Raw genomic sequence first — 12328 nt, 5'->3', positions numbered from 1 at the left:
GTTCTCCCAACAGTCGGAGTGTGACAGGGACAGCTGGCTTTGCCGCCCCCGTGAAAACACCCCCTCGGTGGACCAAACACAGCGACACTGACCTTTCTGCGGGAGAATAAGCATCAGGCCTTTGACTGAATTAGCCATAAAGACGTCGTGCTATGATCTTTGTTCGGCTCCAAAAAGGAAGAATATCGCGCTTAATATGAGAGGTATTGTGTCCAGCTTTTGCGTGCCCTATATGAATTATTACAGTCCTTTTATTAACGCCCTCATTGCTATCCCCTGGGATTCAGCGATCAGACGGATTTTCCCAGTCGGGAACACAATTCCATTCAAGAGACAAACTTTTAGTATTATCATAAAACGAGTCTGGTGTTCGGATAATATATACTTGTTAATACATTTAGATCTAAATTATTGACGCACTTCATTTTCATCTAAAATATATTTGTAAATATAAAATGTCCTTATTTGTTCTCGACGTCCCTTTTTTAAATAATAACACGAACCACTTCGGAGCAATATGTGGAAACAAATAGTCTTGTTTTTTTTGTCAATGTTGAATTTTGCAAAGACAACACGGGAAAGTGATGCTATTTAATGATCAACACCAAAAAGGAACAGGCCATTCTAAAATTTATAGCATGCAAAGTACAAAATAATGTCTGCATTAATATTTTCTTCCAGTACAAAGTTTCACTCTCAAAGACTAAAAACCGTGTATTTGGTTATTTCAGTGACACTTGATATAAAGCCTAGTAGTATGGTGGAATCAGATTTGTTCCACATTTGTAGAACTTTTTTTGTATCAAACAGAAACGAATTTGATAAACGTGCTTTCCCCCTTTTTCAGTCTAAGAAAACTGTGAATTGTATAGCTAACGCTTCTTTGATGATTGATCTGTTTTTATTCAGTCTACTTTTTACCTTCCAGAGAAAAAAGTTGAACAAAAATGTGATAAATTACAAATATGCTAATTTCTTTCAATGGTCTTGTAAGTGTGTCTCGCTGGAAGTGAATAACGCCTCGCGGTCGGAACGCGCGCACTCGGAAGCCGGGATCCCAGCGCGTGGATCAAAGCAGTCCATTCTCTTTTATCCCGGTATTTTCCCCAAAACTATTTCGGTACAATATGTTTAAATGATGCAAGTAATGGACGTCGGGGCATGCACCTCGTTGCAACCAAGCTAAATGTGCTCGCGCCTTTGTTCCAAAAGATTAAGCTTAAAGTTTTTTTTAGTTGCCAGGTTTCTGAATGGTAAAAGCATGCATCATTTTTCACCAGGTCTCGTTTTAATATACTCAAAAGGCAATCCATGCAACGGACCCAGCGTCTACTCTCTGGCATGAACTTCATTGCTGTCCAGCGGATCTCTTTCTACTATTATATCCATTTCTCAGCGGGGACGTATTTGCAAGACAAATGCAGCTGCGAGTTAAGCAGCAACAAACATTTTCACCAAAGGGAATAAATTCAAGTTATGGTGATTAATACGCTTGTTTCCGTGAGATACTTATCTCTCCAATTCATCTGTCGTTTTTTTTATTTTTGAAGTGCTGTGCGAGCGATATGAAAGCAATGGTTTGCAACAGAGAAGGGAGAGATGAATTGTACGAAAACAAAACAACATTTAATGCCTATAAATAAGTAAATATTTTCTAACAAATATATTTAAATTTACCTTATTCTGGATTGTAAGAAAATATGAGTTTTTATATTCAGCAATGAAGTTAACGATCCTTGCAGATCCATCTTATTCAACAGGCAGACGTATCTGAAGTCAAAGTCGTTGGATTTTCCGAGTGTTGTTTTTCTAAGCGACTCTTATTCTTCACGTAACGAGGGAGCGCTGGAACGAGCTGGGGAGGGGCGAGGGGGCCGTTTGCCTTGGTTATCTACCGCTAAGCGCAACGCCGCAACCGGTGTGGCTGCTGGAGGATGGAGCGTGGAGCTGAACGCGGGCCAGAGGCGAGCAGAAAAGCAGGAACAGAAAGTGATTCTGCATGGTATGGCTATATGTTGGGGTGATTGGTTGGGGTGGCTGACAGCCAGGGCTGGGACGATGCCCAGCCCTCACTTTGATTAACCCTCCCTGCTGAAACTCCGCAGGAATCCAGCGCACCAGCTAGTCCCATTGATCGGGCAGGCAATGAAACCAATTAATTTCTGCAGTTAAAAAAAAATCCTTTTTATGTTGTTTTACAAACTAAGTTGCAAGCGTCCCCCTTCCCTCCCTCCCAATCCCCCCACCCCTCAAAGACATTTAAAGGTAAAAATGTTTGACACCTGAGGGAAGTTTCTATGGCAACAGCACTGACGACAGACAGCAGTGTTTTACACAGCACTGGAGTGGAATATAAAATTAGCCAACTACCTGAACAAAAAAAGCACAGTTTAAAAACAAAGAAGAATTATGGCAGAGTCACATCATCGCTATTGACCGAGTGATGGCCTAGCAAAATGCGCAAATCTTACTCCAATGAACATTATTCATAATTGACAGATATTTGATCTGAAATTGTTAATTGATTATAGGCTTGTCGCCAAGGGTCATATGGTTCAAGTCGCATGTGTGCTGGCAGTTTTTCTCTCCGCCCAGATTCAGAGATTATTTTGAATACCAAAATAAACATGGGGGGGGCATGTGAAACAAGAAAGCATTCCTGAAAGTCTTTGAATGAAGCCTCTTTGGGATGAGAAAATGTAATTATGAGTCACTTGTGATCTTCAATGCGCTCATTATATGTTACTGTCAGAGACCAAATAACTGTGTGTTTGACACCACTGGAAATGTATAACCCCCCCCCACCCCCACCCCCACCCATCTCAAATGGGGGAAACAGTTACAGGCCACATGAATTAAAGACATAAACATTCATTGTTAGTATAGCCACAGAGCCATTGAGCGCATCTCGGGAAGGCTGGAATTCCTCTGTTTTTGTGAGGCCTCAGACAGACGGAGAACTAAATAACATTCTGGAATGTTTCGCTGGCGGCGTGCAAGGCTGCGGCCTGTCGTGTCCCCACAATGCACCGGCACTGTCCGGGGCCCAGTTCGGTCTGCCTTATCGCATTCACGCTCAGTCAGATGCTCGCTTGGATTCTGCGGTAAATTAACCAGTCCCCCCCCCCCGCCCCCTCCATGTTTCTCCTTCCACCTCGGGCCTGACGAGCTTCCGGATCAAATGGAAAGTGTTAAGGGTGATCTACCTGACCAGAGGGTGCCGTTAATTTAACAAGCCACACGGTGACTTTCACCGCGGATCAGATTGACTTGATTTTTTAGTCGTTTTAAAATATATATATATATATATAAAAAAATACTAAATTGCAATACAGAAAATAAAGAAAACAAAAAATAAATCAGATTGTGAGGATTTCCTTCGTGTATTTTGGATCTCAGGATAGTTAATCTGTCAAGCAAATTAAAACAGAATATATATTCGCAACACAAAAACAAGATCGCAACGCAGTTCGCGGATGTTCAGCTTGACAAATTTACCGGTTCTTCTGAAACGACGACCTGGAGGTCAGCATTTGGGAAGGTCTGGCGCAGTGTCGTTACACAGGTAAGCGGCCCCTGGGGGATTGTGATCCTCCGTGTTTTCCCTGAAAACAATGCGCATTTCTGTTAAGTGCTATAAACTGCGACGGGAAGGCGGTGATTTAACCATCCCCAATCATTTTTTATACCAATCAAATGAATGTGGATACTCCTCCGTGGGAGGGGCGACATGACATTTCCCCGGGCGATTCTAAACAGGTCACGCACCCTCCATAGACCCCAAGGCGGTGGGTGGGGAACTTAACCAAACCGTATAACCGAATCAAACCAGTGGTTACCCCTTTTTAGCCGCCGAGGAATAGGGAGCACAAAGCCATTCACACAGGGGTATAGAGGACATGCTTATCTAAGAAGGAGGGGACTTCGCTCTCGACTCTCCGTCGCGACGCTGAAAGGCCTTTGTGTTTGTCCTCCATTGGCTTTCTTTCTATATTTTTCTCTCCCCCCCCCCCCCCCCCCCCGTTCTTGCCGTAAACATTTTACACCCAAAAAGAAAAAAAAAAAAGCTAAACGGACTCGACGGAAAGCACAGCCCGGCCGGCCGCAGCACAGGACTAGCGCAGAGCACAGAGCTGGCCCGTCGATGACCCCCCAGCTCTCGGGGTCACCTAAACACATCACAATTCCTATTGTTCCTCTTGATTAATTGAGACTGATAAGTTACCATGAATAAAGATAGGTTTTTTTTTTTTTTTTTCGGTTTAATGCGGTGGGCTTGGACTTGTATACGCCTCTTTCACGTAGCTCTGTAGTCGCTGTGTATGAGCCAGACAGACTCACTGACGAGGCAGGGGAAAGAAACGAATGCTATTTATTACGCCCCTACATTGCGGCGGGTCTCGCGCTTTATCCCGCTATGATTCTTTGTTCGCTCGCCGACTTTGTCCTTCCGCGCCGCCTTGCCATGTGGAAAAAGTCGCATTTGAACACTGATTGTTTAAGCAAGCGTTCAATAACAGATAAAAGGCAAACCTTTTATTGGTTAATGTGCACCTTGAAAACAGCTTTTAAACAAACAATGAAATGAAGCAGAAGAAAATATATTCTCAAGTCCTTGTCTGTAGCATTTTGTACCATTGTACCATTAGGTATTTTTTTTTCTGATGAAGAGAATTATGACACGACGTGCAAATGTTTTAATGCATCTAACAGAGACTGGAGAATTCAAGATGTTTTTTCTCATTTGCATTTTTTTTTAAAGATTTAGATCTTAAATGCACAATCAACTAGGCCAGCATAGGTTTCTGGCTCACCGGATGGATGGACCCAGCCTGGCATCTGACTACAGTGTTTGCAGATCTCTTTCCAGAAGTTAAGACAAAAGTCAGCACCTTATCTGGCGTTGTTCAGTTAATGGGTGTCAAGAGCGATATATCAGCTCTATTCCCATGCTGTGGGCTGGGGGGAGGGGGGTAACCTGATGTTGCAGAAGTCATCTCCTCTAGCTGTCCAGTGACCATGCCAGCTCCCTAACACCGGCTACCCTCGCACGGGTATCAGACACCACGTGGGACAGCGAAGACCCTCCATGCTAACTCTTTAGTCAAAACCTGTCCTCAGTGCTACTGTCCTCAGTGCTACTGTCCTGGGTGCTGCTGTCCTCAGTGACACTGTCATCAGTTCAACTGTCCTCACTGCGACTGTCCTCAGTGCGACTGTCCTAGGTGCTGCTGTCCTCAGTGACACTGTCATCAGTTCAACTGTCCTCACTGCGACTGTCCTCAGTGCGACTGTCCTAGGTGCTGCTGTCCTCAGTGACACTGTCATCAGTTCCACTGTCCTCAGTGCTATTGTCCTCAGTGTGACTGTCCTCAGTGTGACTGTCCTCAGTACGACTGTCCTCAGTGTGACTGTCCTCAGTGCGACTGTCCTAGGTGCTGCTGTCCTCAGTGACACTGTCATCAGTTCGACTGTCTTCAGTGCTACTGCCCTCAGTGTGACTGTCCTCAGTGTGACTGTCCTCAGTGTGACTGTCTTCAGTGCTACTGCCCTCAGTGCGACTGTCCTCAGTGTGACTGTTCTCAGTGTGACTGTTCAATTAGCCTAAAGCTTTAGCTCGTTCAATTACAGCCAGAAGGTGATCACTGGGCTAGCTTGTGATGTTACATGTGTGTGTGAAATCCACTGAGCTCATCTCTCTGTGTGGAGGGATGGGGGGTTGTATTTTGGGGAATTTTCAGCTCCCCACAATATAAACCTCAATTTTATTAAAATCCATGAATGCAATCAAAAAACTAAAAATCGAAAGACTTGTATTTTGTTTGGTTGCTTATGGGTAAGGTTAGGGCTGGGTAGGGGTTAAGGTCATCATGTCGGGATTAGAGTTTTCCCCATAGAAATGAATGGAGAGTCCCCACAAAGATATAATTACAAAAATGTGTGTGTGTGTTTCTGAATGTGAACGTGTGCATTTATTCATTCAAATTGTCATGAAAACAAGCTGGAAAGCTGTAAGAAATAAAAATGTTTCGATGCCTAACAGTACAAAAATACGCTTAGGTTGTTTTATCATCATTTGTATAAAATTCTGGTTCACAAAGAGACAGTGGATTTTATTAATGTAGGGGGTTGAAAAGGACAACTGTTGACTGCTCATTGATTATTGGATTGTTTGAATATTTCAGTGGGATAACAGTGTAATCTACCAGATTAATTTGTTAGCCTCTGTGCATCGGAAATTTTGTCTCAGAGCTTCCATATTGACAGAGGGAATTAAGACTGCCGGTTAGTTATCTGAGTTATGTCCGTTAAGCTCATTAGTGAAGTTCCTAATTATCAAAATGTCAATAGACGGTAAAGAGAGAGATTAAAGAAGCTTAGTCAGAAAGCCTCTGTCTGTGATTTCAGGGCTGTGTCCCGACAAATTAATCCAAAAATCCCCTTATTGTTCATATTCTTTAATAGGAGTTGGATTAACAGCCAATGTGTAAAACAGTATATTTTAATTATGTTATAAAATAAATAGTTTAATTGGAAAGTTTTACAATTAGGAATAGGATATAGTGAAATTACATTTGCTAACATGGACATAGATCCAGTATTTAACATCATTTCATGCATTATTATTATTTTTTAAATTGATTTATTTTTCTTGCCATTAAGAACTGTGGCTTTTTGTTGCTACTCAGTTGGTACTTTCTAAAGGTTATTGAATTAGGATCTGATTTCTACATGATGGGTCCTTAGTTAAGACTGAGCAAGAAAGTTTCAAGCACTGACACATTTTCCAGAAAATAGAATATTAATTTGTCAGATAACTGACAACTTTAAAATAACAAAGTAGAATACACGTACTGACATTATAAAGACTGAAGGCAATTAAAGCAGCTACACTTCACATGAGTCTCTCATACTCACACCTTCACTCAGACTCCCTCCACCTGTCCTCTTTACAGGACTCCACCTTCATTCAGACTCCCTCCACCTGTCCTCTTTACAGGACTCCACCTTCACTCAGACTCCCTCCACCTGTCCTCTTTGCAGGACTCCACCTTCACTCAGACTCCCTCCACCTGTCTTCTTTACAGGACTCCACCTTCCCTAAGACTCCCTCCACCTGTCTTCTATACAGGACTCCACCTTCACTCAGACTCCCTCCACCTGTCCTCTTTACAGGACTCCACCTTCACTCAGACTTCCTCCACCTATTCTATTTACAGGACTCCACCTACACTCAGACTCCCATCCACCTGTCCTCTTTACAGGACTCCACCATCCCTAAGACTCCCTCTGCCTGTCTTCTTTACAGGACTCCACCTTCCCTAAGACTCCCTCCACCTGTCTTCTATACAGGACTCCACCTTCACTCAGACTCCCTCCACCTGTCCTCTTTACAGGACTCCACATTCACTCAGACTCCCTCCACCTGTCTTCTTTACAGGACTCCACCTTCCCTAAGACTCCCACCACCTGTCTTCTATACAGCACTCCACCTTCACTCAGACTCCCTCCACCTGTCCTCTTTACAGGACTCCACCCATCACTCACATCCTTCTCACACTATGGAGATATTTTATTGCACTTGCAATAGGTGTGAAATGCATTTAAATTTAACATCTAGGTTTGAGTGCAAGTCTCTGAGGTGAAGTCCCATTTCAGGTAATCCTGGGTCTTCGTCAGGCTTCAAAACAGAGCCGAGTGTCTGTGCATCAGCCTCAGAGGTACCTTCATCTTATTTTCATAAAAACACAATCTTCAACCTCATTATTCTTTTAAAGACTAACTTCCTGTCCTTTCAGTCCCTACTTCAGCATGAATACCGCGATCTGAGACAGATTACGCACGCGAGCACAAAGCTGGAGGGGGGGGGGGGGCGGGTGTGGGCAGGCCAATACCTATGAATATTCATAAGGCGCCGACCATTCATGGCAGCGATGGAGAGCTTAAGGGTCCTGCACCTGTTAATGTCTTATGTCGGGTTGCCGCGTGCGTCTGTCATGGAAATGCGGTGGAGGGGAGGAGCTTAATCGTGACTCATTTGCATGCACGACACCCAGGTGGGGCTGCCATGCACTGCATCTGATAGCAGTAATGGCTTCGCGCCTTTTAAAACCTGCAGGAACCTTTGGCGTAAGTGTTCATTTTCTTCTAATGTAACAAGGTGAAAACAAAGGAGCTTTTACCTTTCGTGGTGCAAAGATCAGTTCGCAGATACACAGCTTGATTCCTGCTGGGTCCAGATTCCGGAAAGTGGCACCCTCTCTGTGGGGACCTGCGCTGGTTTCCATGATGACAGACCCTCACGACGGCCGAAACACAGCAGCCTGGGCATCTTCCTGGTGATGGGAGCTGCACAGCACAAAGACACTTTGTTTCCTGTAAATGCTAAATGGTTTTGAAATAGGGGATCAGTATAAAGCTCTTATATAAACTGTTTTGCGGTTGTTTGATTTAACAAAAATCCATCCATCCATCTTTTAGCTATTCGACCAACTCAGGGTTTATGGGCGAGCTGGAGACTCTAGATTCTAGCAGCACAGGCCATGAGGCCGGGAAACACCTTGGTTGGGAAGCCAGTACTTCATAGCACACAGATGCATACTGTAGCCTGAGTCTGGAGTCTGGGTCTTTGGACTGTAGGAGCCAATCAGAATTTGTTTTCCATTTTCGAATGCTAACTTTACTGAATCTTCATGCACTAAGACCCTTACCTGGATACTGAGGGATAAACCGAGGGAGGATGATGATTATTCCACCATCATCCTCCAGCACCATGATGTGCTGTTAGGGGAAGCGGTCTCAGATTTGCTGGATCAGATCTTCCAGTTTGGGTCCACGCCAGCCCTTGTTACTACAATGGGATTGCATGGCTGTCCTGATAAAATAAACTGTCATAAATGGGGTCTGGTGGTGGTGCAGTGGTTCGCACCTAGAGGACCTGGGTTCAAGTCTCTACCATGGCTTCCTTGTGAGTGGAGTTTGCATGTTCTTCCCGTGTCGTTGTGGTGTTTCCTCTAGCTACTCTGCTTTCCTCCTCCCCACAGGCCAAAAAGCTGAGGCTGGTTGGAGTTACCGAATCGCCTATAGGTGTGTGCCTGTGAGTGAATGGTGTGTGAGTGTGCCCTGTGATGGGTTGGTGCCCCACCCTGGGTTGTTTCCTGCCTTGTGCTCTACACCCCTGTATCCCTGAATATGATAAGTGGGTATAGAATAAGGGAGGAAATTAGTCTCAGCCACTCAAGCTTCTCTAGCATGAAGTTAAAAATATCAACTCACTATTTGTATTAGTGGCGTGGTATTCTATATAGCGGTTAAAGGTATTGGTCAGAGATAAAAAAAGCATCTGATCACTTTCTGTCAGGCTTCCGCTGTTGGTCTTTAGGTCCCTTTAAATCCCATATGTCTGTCCTTTTTTTCTCAGCCAGATTAAAAAGCACACAGACGCCTGTGTGTGAATGTATAAAAGCGACAGCGTCATTCTGAGCTGGACAGGGGTCTGCAGCAGGCACAAGATAAAGGGGCCACATAAGCATTATGGGTATAGAAAGAGACTTGTGTCTCATGGCACCTCTGCGACCTTGTGCCACATTGTGACAAAACAGTGCTGTCGTACACAGAACTTTACACAGAGACGTTTCAGGTCCCCTATATATCTATCCTGCCAAGCCCACACTTAGAATCCCCAATGCAACTCAACAGTCACACGAAAATGATTAAAACAAAATAAATGAAACAAAAATCCATAAAATAACAAAGGGCATTTATTCTGGTTCATTAAATCGCAGAAAGTGCTAGAAACCCAGTATCAAAAGGGTCCGATTCCCGGTTTATGGCGAGTACGTTGTGAGGCTCTCCTGACGCTTCGGCCTTGACCTCCTTATTGACGGTTCACAGGGATACTGACCAGCCACAGAGAAATGAATGCGCCCCAGAAGACCCCTTAAACATGATTTAAATGGAGAACCTTGCGTTCAGGCCCATTACATCAACTCACCCGTCACAAAAGGCATTCTTATAAACCGCCTCTGAGTTTGGTTAGGGCCTGTTTTCCTGGCATGTCCAATCGGGACCTGGACATCTTTCACTGGCCCTCTCTTGTTAGTTGATTTAGGGCCCGGGCGGTCACGGGGCGGGCTCTGTAGACAGGGTCGGCTCGGACATCCACGTTTTCTCCGGAGGTCAGGAGGGCATCAATAGGGTGGGAGTGGTTGTGGACAGATCATTGTGCTGGGGACCCAAATGGAGATGTAGGGGCGGAGATGAGGGGGGGGTGGGCTGGCCATTAAAGAGAGCATCACCTCCCTCGGGGGCGGCTGGGGGGGGGGTGCTTTTTGCACCCGCCACATATGCAATTCAGAGTCCAGGAGTGCCTGTCAGCATGTGGGTGAGCGAGGAAGATGGAGGCAGCTGGAACTACAGAACTGATGGGAAGGTGTCAGAACAGCTGGACCAATGACTTATGATGGTGGGAAAGGATTCCGCATCTCCAACTCCCAGACTATGTGTGTCTTACCAGGGCCCATGCATTAGGTCTCCACATTATCTCGAAGTCGCTTGGATTGGTCAATACTACATATAGGGTTTGTGCAATTAAATCAATGTCTGTAGAGTACTGATTGACTTCAACCATGCTTTTTTGAGATTCAGAATTATTTATACTCATTTCTTTCTTACAGGCATGTGACAGAAGCAAAATAACATTCCTGTACGTTAAGGTGTTTGTACAAGGCCACAGACATTAAATTTACACAGTAGGCAAAAGAAATCAGAAGTCAACAATACTTATAGAATATACCTCAATGATTCCCGTGACAGGAAGAGTTTATGTGACACTGTTGTGAAGTGCAGAGAGACGGGGTAATGCAGCATATTGACCCTGTCAATGTTTGTATGGTCATGGGCAGCCAGCACAGCACTTTGATCAGCCGTCCTTGGGCCCCAGAGGTGCACAAATACTCTGTGGACAGAAATCAGACAGAAATGCGAAGCATTCACCGCAAGAAAACAAGTACAGACTGTCAGCTACCACTGCACTACAGAACAGCAGCCGGGCGAATGGCCAAACAAAAACACAACACTCCATCATCGTCGAAAGTCTCCACGCTGTAAATAAGACGGGAAGTCACGCCGAATATGAGCAGTAAACGCTGATTTGTCGGCAAGAACAAATCAGGAATAGTGACAGTCTCTGGAAGTTGTCCGGCAGAAGGCTGATTTGTTTTACGGTTCTAGATCAGCTCTACACAAAAGCTGGCTGTGATCCGATATTAAAAGGTAGAGATGAACCATGGTTGTTTTTTTTTAATGTGCAATAAATGTGAATATGTATCTTAATACTTGTACCACTAACACTATTGTATTCATTAACATTCATCTGTGCTTAAAATTGCTTGTAACCGATTGCTTTTATTAGAAGTGGATGCTTGTTTTTAGTGCTGTTCACAGGACTTAATTTCATTCCCTTACCTGCTATCCCCATGTTCTCAGGATGACGATAAACCTTCATGAATCTTGAATCTTGAATGGGTGGAGATCTCTCATGTGGGATCCATGCGGTCCTGTGGTCAAATGCCCTGCCGAACACTGCCGTGCGATGCTAATGCTCGCGAGGAAAACAATTAGCGGGATACCATCGGGAGGAGAAGGTCGAGAAACCGGGCGAGGCAATGACATGTGGCACCTTCCTCAAGTCCCGCCAGCGGACAGCTGAGCCATAACGACACGCGGAGCTGACCATGTTGGGACCAGCGAGGAACAAACGGCCAGACACTGACCATGCTGGACAGATCTATGACTTCCTCCAAATTAGATTTCCCTGAAAAAGTTACAGTCATGTCATGCCGGATGAGGAAGATCCTCGATATCCTCGTCAGAAACACGCTGAGATGCTGAGTCCAAGACAAGCCACAAATCAACCAGGACTACAATTCCACTGAAGAAGGAGACCACAGTCTCGATATGCAATAAAACGGGTCCACCAAAGTGCTTCAGGCATGGAGATATATACCTGCATTTACACGCCTGAAACCGACTGATCGCTTCAAGCAAAGTATATTTGTTACACCAGACAGTAAAATTAAGGGAAATTGTTCATTTACAAGATGTTGCATGTACTGTTTACAGTACAGTAATATTTGCTGTTCCTCAAGAATAAGCAGGAGACTGAATAGGATTTTCTTTAAAATTTCCAGTAGATTTTAAATGTAACTCACATCAATAGCATAGTCAAAATAGCCCATTTTCAGCGTTGTGTGAGGGTTGCCGCAGTCCTTAATTTGGTTACTAAAGTGATATGCCACACATTTGACCAGCCAATCACACTTCCCCG

At 44.5% G+C, this 12328-nt stretch overlaps 1 protein-coding gene across 2 annotated transcripts in view; it reads right to left on the bottom strand.

Annotated features, from left to right (window-relative positions):
- LOC125740206 (homeobox protein AKR-like) overlaps window positions 1-10889 on the bottom strand; it is a 36205-nt gene extending 25316 nt beyond the window's left edge. The window contains exons 1-4 of one of the 2 annotated variants that reach the window (XM_049011088.1): window positions 10796-10868; window positions 9995-10227; window positions 8184-8349; window positions 3499-3605 (exon numbers count right to left, since the gene is read on the bottom strand). The gene's annotated coding sequence lies outside the window, so the exon portion shown is untranslated. Of the gene's footprint in view, window positions 1-3498; window positions 3606-8183; window positions 8350-9994; window positions 10228-10795 lie in introns of both variants that reach the window. The other variant, XM_049011089.1, reaches the window with a different exon arrangement.
- Between the last annotated feature and the right edge of the window lie 1439 nt (window positions 10890-12328).

Source organism: Brienomyrus brachyistius, chromosome 4 (assembly GCF_023856365.1).
Source record: "Brienomyrus brachyistius isolate T26 chromosome 4, BBRACH_0.4, whole genome shotgun sequence".
Classification (NCBI taxonomy): Eukaryota; Metazoa; Chordata; class Actinopteri; order Osteoglossiformes; family Mormyridae; genus Brienomyrus; species Brienomyrus brachyistius.
This window is presented reverse-complemented; position numbering and strand designations above follow the sequence as displayed.